Raw genomic sequence first — 16,200 nt, 5'->3', positions numbered from 1 at the left:
TTTTTTTTTTTTAAAGATTTCATTTATTTATTTGACAGAAAGAGAGATCACAAGTAGGCAGGGGGTGGGGGGAAGCAGGCTCTCTGCTGAGCAGAGAGCCTGATTCGGGGCTCGATCTCAGGACCCTGAGATCATCACCTGAGCCTAAGGCAGAGGCTTAACCCTCGGAGCCACCCAGGAACCCTTTATGCAGAACTTCTTAAGAGAAGAATACTGGTGTCTATATAAGCGTTTGGGGCACTAGATATGAGACTGTGAAAACAGTGTTAAGGCATAATTAAAGCTTCCCACTGTCTTTTGCTACTGAGATGGCCAAAAGCATTTTAATTCTTTAAAGCTCATTGTAAACTCCTGTAGAAGGAGGCCTACACATGGCCATGACTTTTTGGAAATACTGGGAAATCAGAGCTGGGGGAGGGTACGCTATTGGAAAACAAAAGGACCAGTTTGAGACAGGTGTTATGAACTGAGTATTTGTGTCTCCCCTCCTCCTCCAATACGTATTGAACTCCTATCCTCATATATATCTGTATTTGGACACAGGGCCTTTGTGGAAGTAATTAAGATTGAATGAAGTCCTGAGGATGGGAATTCCAAGGTGGGTTTAATGCCTTTATAGAAGGGACACCAGAGAGTTCCCCCTCTCTTCGAACAAGCACACAAAAGAGAGATCATGTGAGCACATAGCAAAAAGGCTGCTGTCTGCAAGCCAAGGGGAGAGGGCTTGGAATTATGGAGGCCAAGGGCAGGCTTCCCCAAGATGGGATATTTTGGCACGTGGATTATTTTGAGCTGAAGGCAATAGAAACCTTGTGGGCTGAGGAGAAAATTCTGCCCTTCCCTTAACTACAGAAGAATCTAAATTGGTTCTTTCCTAGAATAAGGGTTATTAGCAAAGATAAATTTTGTCTGAATGACCCATCTGTATAGCAGACCAAACAACTAATTACCAAACATCTGCTCTTTTTCTTACTGTCCTGTAAATTGTATTTCTTTCCTCTGAAGTCCCAGGCCCCTACCCCTTTCTCCTTAGTTCAGAATTACATATATACCATATATTACATATATGCCTGCCTATCTTTGGAATTTCCATGTCTATGTAGATTTCCTATAGATATGCTGTTAATTTTCTCCTGTTAATCTGTCTTGTGTCAATTTGATTCTTAGTCCAGCTAGAAGGACCCTTGAAGGGGACAGGAATTCTTGCGCCCTCACAGGTAGAAAACCCATCCTGCCAGCACCTTGATCTTGAACTTCCCAGCCTCTAGAACTGTGAAAAATAAATTTCTATTGCTTAAGCCACCCAGTGTGTGGTATTTTGTTATGGCAGCCCAAGCAGACTAATACAATAGGAAGGAAAACAGTAAGTTCATTATGAAGTTCCATTCATGCTTGAAGTAATTCACAATAAGTACACTATCCATAAAATTCTGGGAGAAGTGAAAATGGTATTAGATCTACTAAGTATTTACAAATATATCTTATTTATTGCACAATAAACATACCTAGGTTGAGATGATACTGGAGGACATGGCCCCCTTTCCTTCTCAGTTCCCTTCACACTGGTTGGTCAGCACATGTGCCATCTTCTCAACTGCTCAGAAAGGCACCTCTCTTTTCCTTCAGGCCCAGGTGCTCTGTTCCACAAAGCCCAAACTCACATCCTATTACAGGATCTAATCCTTTGTTGCTTTCTCCAGTCATTTTTACTTTCCCTTTATCTTCCTTCCTACCTGATACACTACCAGAGAAGAAAAATGAACAGTGAACAGAGAGATTTCCTTATCTGGTCTGTCCTGAGGTTAAAAGGAGGAGAAGTTAAGGTAGATACATAATGATAATATTTAAGGTAGTTAAACGTGAAGCCCTGTGTTTATTTCCCTCAAATCAATTGCACAATAATGGCATGGTATGGACATGTATTAGCCAGAGGCTTGCCCCTTCCTCCCACCCTACTCTACTTCCTGTTACCCAAGGCTGACGGTAGAGTAGTACTTCCTACAGAATTTCAGAGAGAAGTGACTCAATGCTCAACTATTAATTTCAAAGTAGACTTTCACAGCCCATGGCAGAGATAACAGCTTAGGAGAAAAAGGCTTTGGGGGCATTAACAATCCAATTCTTAGCCTGAGCACTAGGCATAGAAAAATACCTAATACCAGGCAGATTAGATGAAGATGACATAGCTTTGGGAAAAGAGAGAGTTGGAGAGGGAGCAACAAATGAGTCACTGATGGGGTCCCTGAAAGGGAGCTTTTGTCCTATCCGTTACCCCACCCAGGACAGGCAGCACAGAAAAGAGTGTGGGCCACAGAACCCTCAGGTTAAGTGGGATAGTCTTTGAGCAGGAAAGGAAAGTTGTCCTCAATTCTTGTGGGGACCAGGGAGAGCAAGCCAGGTCTTCAAGTGTCCCCACACCACTGCACGTGGTGACAACAGCACTATGGGGCAACAGCTATCCTGTCTCCTAGGCCCCAAGGGTGGTGAGGAAACACATCTGTGCTCCTGTGGCCTCTGAGAGGACATCAGGCTTGCAAGAGCCTTGCAATGAAGACAAACAGAACCCCTAGTGCGTGGAGGGATATTTCTGGAAACACTTCCAATATGTTTTCATGCTCTGTATGACCTGTTGCCTTGTGGCTTCCCTCCCACCCAAAGAGTCACGGAGAAAGTGTTTTGAGTTCCTACCAAGACAATGAGCTTGAAGGTCAGGCCTGGTTCAGAAAGAGTTTCAAGGTTCTTTAAGATTAGGGATAGCACATGTCTGGGTTTCTACCTATTGTCTCACATTATTCCTTTGGAGAGACAGACCCTGAGATCATGACCTGAGCCTAAATCAAGAGTTAGATGCTTAACCGACTAGCCACTGAGGCATACCTTAGAACTGACTTTTTATAAAGGCACAGTATGCTGAAACTAGTGAGTGAAAATTTAAGGAGGAACAGAATATTATATCAAATCAAAGTAACTCCTCCATACTGCTTATTAATTACAAAAGGAAAAAGAGCAATTTCAATGGAGGCCAAGTGATACTACCTAACCAAAGAATCAACTCTAACCGCCAAGGCTGGGTTAAAAGGAGCCTCCTGCTATGAGGCCCCGAGGACATTCCTTTGTGGAATTCCTGCTCCAAATGCATATTTTTATCTAATCACAAGTAAACATAATGTGAACATATTTTACACGATAGCTGGCCCATACTCTTCAAAATATCAAGGCCATGAAAGATGAAGAAATGCTGAGGAGCTGTCTTTGATTAAAGGCAACTAAATAAATGGGATCTTGGATTGGATCCTGTACTCAAAACTAGAATATCTGGACAATTGGAGAGGTTCAAATATATAGTGGATGAGATAATTATTTTATCAGTGTTAAATTTTCAGGATTTTGGAGTACCTGGCTGGCTCAGCCAGTGGAACATGTGACTCTTGATCTCAGGGTAGTAAGTTTGAGCTCCATGTTGGGTGTAGAGATTACTTAAAATAAAATTTTTTAAAAAGTTTCAGGATTTTGATAAATGTACTGAGGTCATGTTTAAGAAACAAGCCATTGTTCTCAGGAAATTCACACAGCTATGCAGGGGAAAAGGGGCATGATGAATGTGCATTACTCTTGGAACGCTCAGAGACAGAGAGAGGAAATAACTTGAATGGGGACATAATGTTAACAGTTGGTGATTCTGGGTAAAGGGCATACAGGATATATCTTTTTCCTTTTTACTATTCTGGAACTTTTCTGTAAATGTGAAACTAAATCAAAATTAAAAGTTTTAAAAAGTTCCACTGTAATGGTCAGTAAGCACATGAAAATATTCTCAACATCTTTAGTCATTAGAGAAACGTAAATCAAAGCCACAGTGAGATACCACTTCATACGCACTAGGATGGTTATAATAAACAAAGACAGACAGAAGCAAGTTTTGCCAGGAATAAGGAGATATAGAAACTGGATGCAATTCCTTAAAAAGTCAAACACAGAGTTACCATTTAACCTAGCAATTCCACTTCTAGGTATATACACAAGACCACTGAAAACAGGTACTCAGATATACACTTGGACATTAATGTTTACAGCAGTATTCACAAGAGCCTACAGTTAAAAAAAAAACAGGTAAAAACAAGTCAAACGAATGTAATGGATGAATGGATAAACAAAATGTGGTCTATCCATACAATGGCATATTATTTTAAAAGATTTTATTTATTTATTTATTTGACAGAGATCACAAGTAGGCAGAGAGGCAGGTATAGTGGGGGGGGGGGAAGCAGGTTCCCTGTTGAGTAGAGAGCCTGATGCGAGGCTCAATCCCAGGACCCTGGATCATGACCTGAGCAGAAGGCAGAGGCTTTAACCCACTGAGCCACCCAGGCACCCCTACAATGGCATATTATTAAGCAATAAAAATAATGATGTATTAAAAGAGGATTCCAACTAACTCCATTTTGACCTCAGTCAGTACTTTCTAATTCATTAAGTTCTTTCCAGCTTATCTCTTAACTTAGACAAAAGACCCTGTGGGTAAAGCATCCCCAGATGGAAACTAAAACTACCCACTCAGGCAATAAGGATGGTCCTGAGCTGGCAAGACCCTGCTTGATTGACCCCAAGACAACCTGACCAACTTGACCTTGACTGCCCAGATGCATGTACCCACCGACCTTTGCCCCACCTTTTCCTTATATAAACCTGAAAGTATACTCAGCATTTTGGAGACAGTCTTTGAGACGCTAGTCTGCTGTCTTCCTGGTGTTGGCCTCACTGAAACAAACTCCATTCTTGTTTCACCGCCGCTTGTCTTTCTGCCTGTGGATTTTGTCGGCACTAATGGCTGAACCTGGTCTGTTTGGGACCCTCTGGGAAAGGTGCTCTTGCCCCCCACGCACCAGCTATAGATCCAAAGAGATCACAAGGCCAGAGACAACAAGTGTTTGCCCAAAAACATGAGGAGACAGGAGTTTGAAAACCACTGGGGCACCCCTTCCAAAATCCTGACTCTGTGTAATCCCTATAACCTAGGCATGCCCTGAAGTATAGGCAAAAATTCTCCAAAAGGGCTGAGATGAAATTATCTACCATCCCAATGGGATGGGGGCTTGAAATAAAAGTTAAGTTGATGCCTGCAAAGCAACAAGATGCCATTTCTTTTGCTCCTCATTTGAGGCACTGTAATATTGTGGTTTGTAATAAGAAATATATATTAGGTCTTTATTCCCACTCCTAGCACAGAGTTCCTAAAACCCCTGGGATTTCCTAAAGGATAAGACCAATGAAGGTGTCTTTTGTGATTCCTATCAAGCTCCCTTCCACTACATCTATATTTGTGTTAATGAGGTAACTTTTGAAAGCCCCAAAGTGTGGAGACTGATTGCTAGGGGAACCAACCTTGTTATCAGAGGTTATTAGATGCTTCACCTCAGGGGAAGGGAAGGGCTGGAGGCTGAATCAATCACCAATGGCCATGATTTAATCAACTATGCCTATGTAATAACGAAGCTTCCATAAAAGCCCAGAAGGGTGGGGTTCTGAAAGCTTCTGGGTTGGTGAACACTGGGAGGTGCAGGGAGAGTGGCATCCAGAGAAGGCATGACAACTCCACGCCCTTCCCCACATACTTCTCCATATGCATCTCTTCTATCTGGCTGTTTCTGAATTATATCCTGCAAAGGTCAGTGGAGTGACTCCAGGTCAGTGGAGTCATGCTTAAACTGGTCTGGGTGGTCTGTGCCAGCAGGAGGTCTTGTCTGGGTAGTCACTATTGCTTGAGGGTGCTTTGGTTTCCATTAGCCTGAGTTAAAAAATAAGCTGGAAAGAACTTAAGGAAAACTGTGGGCAAAGGTCAGTAAGAATAAGCAAATGGGCAGTAAAGATCAGGTCTTGAGGTCTAGCTGGTGACACAATGACCATATTAGTGTTCACATTTCCTTCAGATAAATACTGAGATGTGGAATTGCTGGATATGGTAGTTCTATTTTTGATTTTTGAGGAAACTCCAACTGTCTTCCATAGTGACTGCACCAATTTACATTCCAACCAGTAGTGCACAACAGTTCCCAATTCTCTATGTTCTCATCTGCCCTTGCTGCTTCGTGTGTGTGTGTGTGTGTGTGTGTGTGTGTGTGTGTGTGTGTTTTAAAACAGGTGAGGTGATCTCATTGCATTTTCCTGGTGATTACAGATACTGAGCACCTTGTCATATACCCCACTGGCTATCTATATATCTTTGGAAAAATGTTTGTTTATATCTGCCTGCTTTTTACTTGGATTGTTTTGGGGTTTTTTGCTATTGAGTTGTGTGAGTTCTTTATATATTTCGGATATGAATCTCTTATCAGATATATGTCAGTTTTGCAAATTTTCCCCATCCCATAGGTTGCCTTTTCATTCCACTAATGTTTTCCTTCCTGTACAGATGCTTTTTAGTTTGATATAGTCTCACTTGTTTATTTTGCTTCTGTTGCCTTTGTTTTTGTGTCTTTAATCCATTTTGAGTTAATTTTTGTGTCTAGTATATGATAGTAGATCATCTTCTTTGACCTTTAAAATGGCAACTTATATTATCAAATTCCCTTTTATTGGAAGACTGTTGCATGCTTGGGAAAAGAGACACATTACTGGACTATTGTTACTTTCATGTGCTTCTGGATTCTGTTTGCTAATACAAATTAAAAATATTGCTTTAATATTCTCAAAGGTTCCCCTCTGATATGTTGTTACTGCTATCATCATCTCTGTGCCGTATTTCTCTGTTTGGGGTATTCCTCCAGAGGATGAAATCCTGGTTGCTCTGCTCCAGGGGGAGATATGGAAGAGTGTTATGACTAGAAGGAGTCCAGGCTAGACAAGGAAGGGCTGGAATAGATTGTCTTGAAATGAAGCCATGATGAAGAATAGCCAGGCAGAGAGAATAGGTCATCGGCATATATTTAAAAACTATGAAGATGATTGAAAAAAAGTACTAAGTTTAATGGTAAAATAGTGAAAGAATATCCACTTGAGTCAGGAACAATGCAAGAATGCTCATTCTTACTACTGTTAACTTGGCTTTGGAGGTATTAACAAATGTATTTAAATAAGAAAAAGAGGTTTAACATTGGAGGGAAAAAAGATGGCAAAAGTATCATTATTCGTTTACCTGAAAATTTAGAACCACCACCAACAAAACTATTATAAGCAATACAACAATTCAACAAAATCCATTGTATATAAAATTAATATATAATGATCAAGAGGTTTCCTAAATAGGACAACCTACTGGATGGGAGAAAATATTTGACAATGGTATATCTGATAAGGGGTTAGATCCAAAGTATCTAAAGATACAACTCAACACACAGAAGACCAAATAACCCAATTTAAAAATGGGCAGAGAAAAGAAAAAAAATAAAAAAAATAAAAATGGGCAGAGGACACACACAAACATTTCTCCAAAGAAGATATTCAGAACGCCAACTGACACGTGATAAGATGCTCAATGTCACCCAGCATCAGGGAAATGCAAATCAAAACCACAATGAGGTATGACCTCACACCTGTCAGAATGGCTAAAATAAAAAACACAAGAAATTACAAGTGTTGGTGAGGATGTAAGAAAAAAGAATCCTCCTACATTGCTGGTGGGAATGCAAGCTGGTGCAGCTAGCGTAAAAAACAGTGTGGAGGTTCCTCAAAAAATTACAAATAGAATCACCATATGACCCAATAATTCCACTGCTAGATAGTTACCCAAAGAATTTGAAAACACTAATTCAAAGGGTTGTATGCACCCTGTATTTATTGCATTATTTATAATAGCTAAGATATGGAAGCAACCCAAGTATCCCTTGATAGATGAATGAATAAAGAAGATGTGGTGTATATATGCAATGGAATGTTACTCAGCCATAAAAAAGAATGTAATTTTCCCATTTGCAATAATATGGATGGATCTAGAAAGTATAATGCTAAGTGAAATAAGTCAGTCAGAGAAAGACAAATACCTTATGATTTCACTTATACGTGGAATTTAAGAAACAAAGAAAAACTAAGAGATGAACCAAAAAAACCCAGACTCTTAACAATAGAGAACAAACAGATGGTTACCGGAGGGGAGGTGGGTGGGAGAATGGGTAAAATAGGTGAAAGGGATAAAGAGGACACTTATCATGATGAGCACTGAGTAAATGTATGGAATGGTGGAATCATTATATTGTATACCTGAAACTAATATAATGTTGTACATCAATTATACTAGAATTTTTAAAAAAGAGGTTTCCTAAATAAAGACAAAACCAATTAGAAAATACAGTGGAAGAAAATGTATTTAAAATAGCAACAAAAATACCCTAGGAATAAACTTCAGAAATGTATAATATCTATAGAAAGGAAACTTCAGGGCACCTGGGTGGCTCAGTTGGTTAAGCATCTGCCTTTGGCCCAGGTCATGATCAAAGAGTCCTGGGATCGAGTTCCCCATCAGTCTCCCTGCTCAGCTGAGAGGTGGCTTCTCCCTCTCCTTCTGCCCCATACCCCCTGCTCATGCGCGCGCTTTTTCTCTTGCTCTCATACTCTCTCTCTCAAATAAACAAATAAAATTAAAAAAAAAAGAAAGGAAACTTCAAAATTCCACCAGAGAATGGAATGGCAGACTAAGAACCTCCATCCACTCCCCATAAAAACAATGAGAACTCTGGCAAAAAAATTTAAAATCAACTTTTTCAGAACTCTGAAGATAAACCAAAGGCTTGCAACAATCCAAAGAACATTTATTCAAGAAAAATGGCTGAGTCCCAGTAAGGACAGGGAGCTTTTCAGAATTATAGCTTGCCCTATTCTGATCCCCTTCTTCCCAGCTCTATGGTAGCTTTGAAAACCTACAGCCTCACAACATGGTAGCTGGGCAACCCAGCCACCTAGCAACCACTGGAGAGAGCAGACAAGTTTGGGACTCCTGAAAAAGCCCCACTCCTAGAGAATTACAGAGTTTGACCTTTTCAGAGGCTCCTGGAAATTCCCACTCACAGGGATTATCTTTACTTGACCTCATTCAGAGCTTACTCACTGTGATAGCCTTTTCCTGGAACATCTGTTTAAAAAAAGAAAATCAGTAGTGACTGTTTAACATTGTAGGTACATGAAGAAGGGTAACAGTTGTGGAATAAAGAAGAGACTGCCCAAAAACTGAAAAGGAAGTTCGGGGAATGAGATGTCCATAGAAGACTTTGAAAAGTGCCAATGCATTCCTGGGGCCTAGAGGCCATTTGATGTACAAGCCAGTCCACATGCCCAGGAGAAGGCCCTAATCTTTCACCTCTGGTTAGTGTTGAGACTCCATGTAAGCAGGAACTGAAAGCTAAGCCCGAGTTGTAAACTGCCAGATTTAAGGTTTGCCCTAACACACAAACATAGACCCCTTGGCAAAGGCTGGGAGACTTACTGGTACCAGGCATACAAGGAATCTGTCCAGTCACTGGTTAACCCCTAAGTTAAGTGAGCAGAGACTTTAGTGGCCACACATGACAAAGAAAACAGGCTACAAAAGTAGTACAGGAAAGTCATTAAATAAACACATAACAACAACAACAAATGTAAGAAACATTAACTAAAATAAATCCTGGAAGGTAGGTATCTGACTTACAGAGTTGCCAAGTTATATTATTTAAAAAGCCAAGTTTTCAGTAAGAAATGATGAGATATGCAAAGAAATGATGAGATAAGCAACAGCACACTGAATAATTCTAAAAAATAATGGAAAGGGAATTAGCAGGCATCAAAAGAGACTATAATGAAATAATTGAACATTTGGGAAAGCAAAACTGAAATAGAACATACTCCAAGTTGGGAACACAGCATTGCTGCTGTGCTGGTCAATAGGTTCAGGCCAGGTTTTGGGTAACCTTTTACGTTGAACCATACAAAATATTTGTGTTTTTGTCATATAAAAACAGCAGTTTCATATGGCTCAAATTACTATTTGGAGTGACCACATGAGAGAAAAATCAGAGCAGAGAATCTCAGTCAAAATCTTTTGCCAATGGTCAAAGACAAAGAACCAAATATCATACCAAGTTCAGGGGTCTTCAAACTGGTTGCAAACTCAGAGATGCAATTCATGATTGGTAGCTGATACAATTGGAGTAGAACTGGAGTAGGCTGGGCAAGAAGTGAGGAAAGCCCCAAGTAACAGTCTTAAAGGACCCTGGGCTACTTAGGGCTTTCCTTTATTGGGAGTGGTGGTGGTGATGTACGAAGAAGGATGGCGGGTGTGGTTTAAAGATGTAGGGTCAACGTTGGTCCCAGTAACCTACATGATCTAATTGTCACAAATGTGAAGCACATTCACAAATGTGAAGCGCCATTATTTAAATTCCAGGGCAGTTAACATACAGAGCTGTATTAGTTTCAAGTGTACAATATAGTGATTCAACAGTTCCATACTTACCCAGTGTGCATCACGAGTGCACTCCCAATCTCCTCTACCTATTTCACCCACCCACCCTCCCAGAGATGTGGTTGCATCTCTGGTAACCACAAGGTAGCCTCCCCTCTGTTCTCTATAGTTAAGAATCTGTTCTTTGGTTTGTCTCTCTCTTTTTTTCCTTTGTTTGTTTGTTTTGTTTCTTACATTACATATATGAGTGAAATCATATATTTGTTTTTTTCTGATCAGCCTATTTCGCTTAGCATTATACTCTCATTGTTGTCTCAGATGGCAAGACTACATGTTGTCTCAGATGGCAAGACTACATTCTTTTTTATGGCTGAATACTATTCCACTCTCTGTGTGTGTGTGATATATACATATATATGTCTTTGACCATTGTCTATTGATGAACACTTGGGTGCTTCCATAGTTTGGTTATTGTAAATAATGCTACAACATACATAGGGGCACATGTATCCTTTTATATTAATGTTTTTGTATTCTTTCAGTAAATATCCAGTAGTGCAATTACTAGATGGCTGGATAGTTCTATTTTTAACTTTTTGAGGAACCTCCCTTTGAGGAACTGTCTTTCACAGTGGCTGCACCAGTTTGGATTCCCACCAATAGTTCAGAAGGGTTCCTTTTTCTCCACATTCTTATCAACACTTGTTGCCTCTTTAGTTTTTTATTTTTGTTTTTGTTTTTTTAGATTTTATTTTTAAGCAATCTCTGCACCCAACTTGGGGCTCCAATTCACAATCCTGAGATTGAGAGTCACATGGCTCCAACTGAGCCAGCCAGGTGCCCCTTGAGTTTTTTATTCTAGCCTTTCTGACAGGTGTGAGGTGATATCCCATTGTGGTTTTGTTTTGTTTTTGTTTTTGTTTTTTAATGTTTTATTTATTTATTTGACAGACAGAGATCACAAGTAGGCAGAGGCAGGCAGAGAGTGAAGGAAGGGAAGCAGGCTCCCTGCCAAGCAGAGAGTCCGATGTGGAGCTTGATCCCAGGACCCTGGAATCATGACCTGAGCCGAAGGCAGAGGCTTTAACCCATTGAGCCTCCCAGGCACCCTGCTGCATTGTGGTTTTGATTTGCATTTCCCTGATAATGGGTGCTGTTGAACATCTTGTCAGGTGTCCATTGGCATTCTGAATGTCCTCTTTGGAGAAATGTTTGTGTATGTCTTTTGTCCATTTTTTAAATCAGATTATTTGCTTTTCTGTGTGTTGAGTTGAATCAGTTCTTTTTTTTTTTTTTAAGACTTTATTTATTTATTTGAAAGAGAGAGAGCACAAGTGGGAGAAGGAGAGGGAGAAGCAGATTCCCTGCTGAGCAGAGAGCCCCATGTGGGACTCAATCTCAGGACCCTGAGATCAAGATCTCAGCTGAAGGCAAACGCTTAATGACTGAGCCACCCAGGCACCCCCAAGTTGAATCAGTTCTTTAGATACTTTGGATACTAACCCTTTATCAGGTATGCCATTTGAAAATATTTTCTCCCTTCCAGTAGGTTGTCTTTTTAGTTATGTTGGTTGTTGCCTTTACTGTGCAGAAGCTTTTCATTTTGTTTGATGTAGTGCTGGTACTTTATTTTTGCTTTTGTTTCCCTTGCCTCAGGAGACAGATGTAGAAGGATGTTGCTACAACAATGTCAGAGAAATTATTGCCAGTGCTCTATTTTAGGATTTTCATGGTTTCAGGTCTCACATTTTGAGGGTGTGTATGTGTGTGTGTGTGTGTGCGCGGTGTTTCATTCTTTTGCATGTAGCTGGCCAGTTTTGCCAACACCATTTGTAGAAGAGACTGTTTCCCATTGCATATTCTTGCCTCCTTTGTAAAAGATTAGTTGACCATATAATTGTGGGTTTATTTCTGGGTTTTATATTCTCTTCCCTTGATCCACATGTCTATTTTTATGCCAGCAACATACTGTTTTGAATATACAGCTTTGTAACATAACTTGAAGTCTGGAATGTGCTACACTCAGTTTTGCTTTTCTTTCTCATTGCTTCGGTTCTTCGGGGTCTTCTGTGGTTCCATACAAATGCTAGTATTGTTCTAGTTCTGTGGAAAATGCTGTTGATAGTTTGATAGGGATTGCATTGAATCTGTAGATTGCATTGGGTAGTATAGACAGTTTATTTGTTCTTCCAACCCATGAACATGGACTGTCTTTCCATTTCTTTTTGTTGTCTTTAATTTCTTTCATTGGTATTTTATAGTTTTCAGAATACAGGGCTTTTACCACTTTGTTTAAGTTTATTCCTAGGTATTTTATTATTTTTTTGCACTTGTAAGTGGATTGTTTTCTTAATTTCTTTCTGCTGCTTCATTACTAGTAAATAGAAATGCAAGAGATTTCTGTACATTGATTTTGTATCATGCAACTTTATGATTTCATTTATCAGTTTTAGTAGTTTTTTGATGGAGTCTTTCAAGTTTTCTATATATAGTATCATGTCATCAGCAAATAGTGGAAGTTTTACTTATCAATTTGGATGCCTTTTCTTTCTTTTTGTTGTCCAATTGCTGTCGCTAGGACTTCCAGTACTGTGTTAAAGTAAAGTGATGAGAGTGTCCTTGTCTTGTTCCTGACCTTAGAGGAAAAGCTCCCAGTTTTTCCCCATTGAGTATGATGTTAGGTTGGGATTTTTCATATATGGCCTTTATTATGTTGAGGTATATTCCCTCTAGATCTACCTTGTTGAGGGATTTTATCATGAATGGATGTTGTCCTTTGTCAAAACTTTTCTGCACTTACTGAGATGATCATATGGGTTTTATCCTTTCTCTTATTGATATGATATATCACACTGATTGACTTTTGAATACTGAAACACTCTTACATCCTGGGAATACATCCCTCTTGATCATGATGAATGATTTTTTTTTATTGTACTGTTGGATTTGAACTGTTAATATTTTGTTGAGGATTTTTGCATCTACATTCATCAGAGATACTGGCAGGTAGCGCGTGCTCTCTCTCTCTTTTGTGGTGTCTTGCTACTTAATTTTTAAGAACTCTTTAATATCCTCTTAATATATTAGTGATACTAACCATTTGTTTGTTATATATGCTGCGAATATTGTCTTGTGGTTTGTCCACTGTTCTTTGACTTTTTATGATGGCTTTAACCATGAAAAATGTTTTATGTTTATGTATTCAAAATAATAAATTTTTCTTATTACTCTGGATTTCAAGTCATAGTAAGACTTTCTCTACACTGAAACTAAAGTTGTCTGCTAGTACTGCATGGTTTTGGTTTTTGCATTTAGATCCCTAATCCAGTAGGAATTTATTTTTATGTGAAGTGTTAGGTATGGTTCTACTTTTATCTTTTCCCAAATGGTTACCCAGTTGTTTCAGCACTATTTTTTAGAAAGTCAATTTTTGCCCCAGTGGCTTGAGATGACCCTCCACCAATATTCCAAGTTTGCAAATGTGTCTCAGTCTATTTTAGGGCTTTTTATTTTATTCTATTCTGCTGGTCTATTTGTCTACTCGTGCACTGATACTGAACAGTTTTGTTATAGAGGCTCTTTAGTGTGTTTTCTTGTCTGATAAGGCTAGTCCTCCTCAGGTTTTCCTTTTTGTTGTTTGCCAAAATATTTTTGCATATTTTCTTCTATATTGTATTCTTTTTTTTTAAGATTTTATTTATTTATTTGACAGATGGAGATCACAGAGAAGCAGGCAGAGAGAGAGGAGGAAGCAGGCTCCCTGCTGAGCAGAGAGCCCGATGCGGGGCTCGATCCCAGGACCCTGGGATCATGACCTGAGCCAAAGGCAGAGGCTTTAACCCACTGAGCCACACAGGTGCCCCTCTATATTGTATTTTTGCTGAAAATGCATAACCTGCATTTAATCATGAGGAAACTGAGGGAAATTTTCTACAAGAATTGGCTAATGTTCTCCACAAAAACATTAAGGTCAGATGAGAAAAAATTTAATTATACGTAAGTAAATATTATATTTATAAAATATTGCAATATTATATATACTCAATCTCTTTGCCAAATGTAGGAGTTGCAGACTAGCTACTTTTGAAGCAAATGGGTGGGCAAAACTATCATGATGCAGGAGCATTTCCTAGTAGTTTAGCTTTGACTAAACTGTCAGTTCAGGAACTGGACTCCTAGGAAGGTGACAATGTCTCCTGATAAGATTTGCCAACCACTTCTAGGAATGATGTTGGCATTACTTGGCGGTGCAGGCCGGACACCCTGCCTTCTGATATATTTGGGCAAGTAGCAGAGCCAAGGGGAGGTTGGATAAACATGTGGAAGGGTTATTTAATGTCATATAGTACCAAAACTCAAAGGTTTGCAGCTGATTTAAAATTCCAACTCTTGAACCTTTATCAGGCTGTCCTAGAGTTAAAGCCTTGACTCACTCTTAAATTCAGAAAAAAAGAGCTCAATGATTAACAGAGGCAGGGAGAAAGGCTATGGTAGAAATGCATTCCTGACGGCAGAGAAAGTGCCGCTTGTTGACATATAAAGACAGAGTTTAGTATCAGCAAGCAAAGCCATTTGATTCCCATAACTCATCAGCCTCTGTCACTCTGTATGTGGATCAGCTTTTCTGCCCAGGTCAGAGAGCAGGGATCAATTAGAGGAGAATGTTGTACTTACTGAGGGGTGCCTGGTGTCTGGGTTTTCTGACTGGAAAGCATTTCTGACTCACCTCACGTGGAGCCTCTGAACTGCCTGTTCTTGGAGAAAATCTTCTCTCAGGCACTTTAAATGACTGTTAGAAGAACCATGGCTTGCTCACTGGAGGGGCCTCTGTAAAATAAAGCAGGTTGGCTAGGCTTTATTTTCAAGAAAGCAGAGTTAGAAAATCAATTCTTACATATAACACATTTGATGGTCAACCTCAACCATGGATATTTAAAAAATTTTTTTTAAAATTTATTTATTTGACTGAGAGAGATCACAAGTAGGCAGAGGGGCAGGCAGAGAGAGAAGGGGAAGCAGGTTGCCCACTGAGCAGAGCGCATGATGTGGGACTCGATCCCAGGATCATGACCTGAGCTGAAGGCACAGGCCCAACCCACTGAGCCACCCAGGTGCCCCAACCATGGGTATTTTAAAACTAGGGGTAGTTCAGCATGAAATCTGAGAGCTATGCATTATAAAAGCATAAAAGCATGTACTTTTTTTTTTTTGCCAACTTCCTCAGCCTGTAATGCCCTAAAGATATAAAATAATACTGTAGAAAACATTACATATTGTTTAATACCTCTGAATTCCTTTATTGAAAAGGCAAGCAGCTAGTGGTTTACACTATTGCATACACATTGAATTAAGTTAGAAACTGTTATAAAATGGAAGGAGATTTTTGTGATCGTCAGTATTTCAAAAATACTTCAGGTAAAGGCTACCCAGAATGATTACATGTACATTTTAAGAGTTGTAAACTCACCTTGCAGGCAGTAGTTTGTTGAACTAAACCAGAGGTTTTACCAGAGAGAAAGAACAATGTCATAAATAATTTTGTGAGTCTTGTTAAAAAGAAATTGGTGGGGAAAAAAAAAGAATTTGGTGGGGTGCCTGGGTGGTGAAGTTGGTTAAGCGTCCCACTCTTGGTTTCAGCTCAGGTCGTGATCTTAGGGTCATGAGATCAAGCCTTGCATCAGACTCTGTGCTCATTACAGAGGCTGTTTGAGATTCTCTCTCTCTCCTTCTGCCCCTCCCACCCATTCTCTCTCTCTAAAATAAGTAAATCTTAAAAAAAATAAAGAAAGAAAAAAAGAATTTGGTCAGGGGGTGATTGGTAAAATATATCTTGT

At 39.5% G+C, this 16,200-nt stretch overlaps 1 protein-coding gene across 2 annotated transcripts in view; it reads right to left on the bottom strand.

Moving 5' to 3' along the window:
* Nucleotides 1–16,200, bottom strand: part of NCOA4 (nuclear receptor coactivator 4) — a 65,259-nt gene that overhangs the window by 44,459 nt on the left and 4,600 nt on the right. For both annotated transcript variants that reach the window (XM_080822874.1, XM_080822875.1), the window contains exon 2: nucleotides 15,093–15,193. The gene's annotated coding sequence lies outside the window, so the exon portion shown is untranslated. The remainder of the gene's footprint in view (nucleotides 1–15,092; nucleotides 15,194–16,200) is intronic.

This window comes from Martes martes (assembly GCF_963455335.1).
Source record: "Martes martes genome assembly, chromosome: 14".
Classification (NCBI taxonomy): Eukaryota; Metazoa; Chordata; class Mammalia; order Carnivora; family Mustelidae; genus Martes; species Martes martes.
This window is presented reverse-complemented; position numbering and strand designations above follow the sequence as displayed.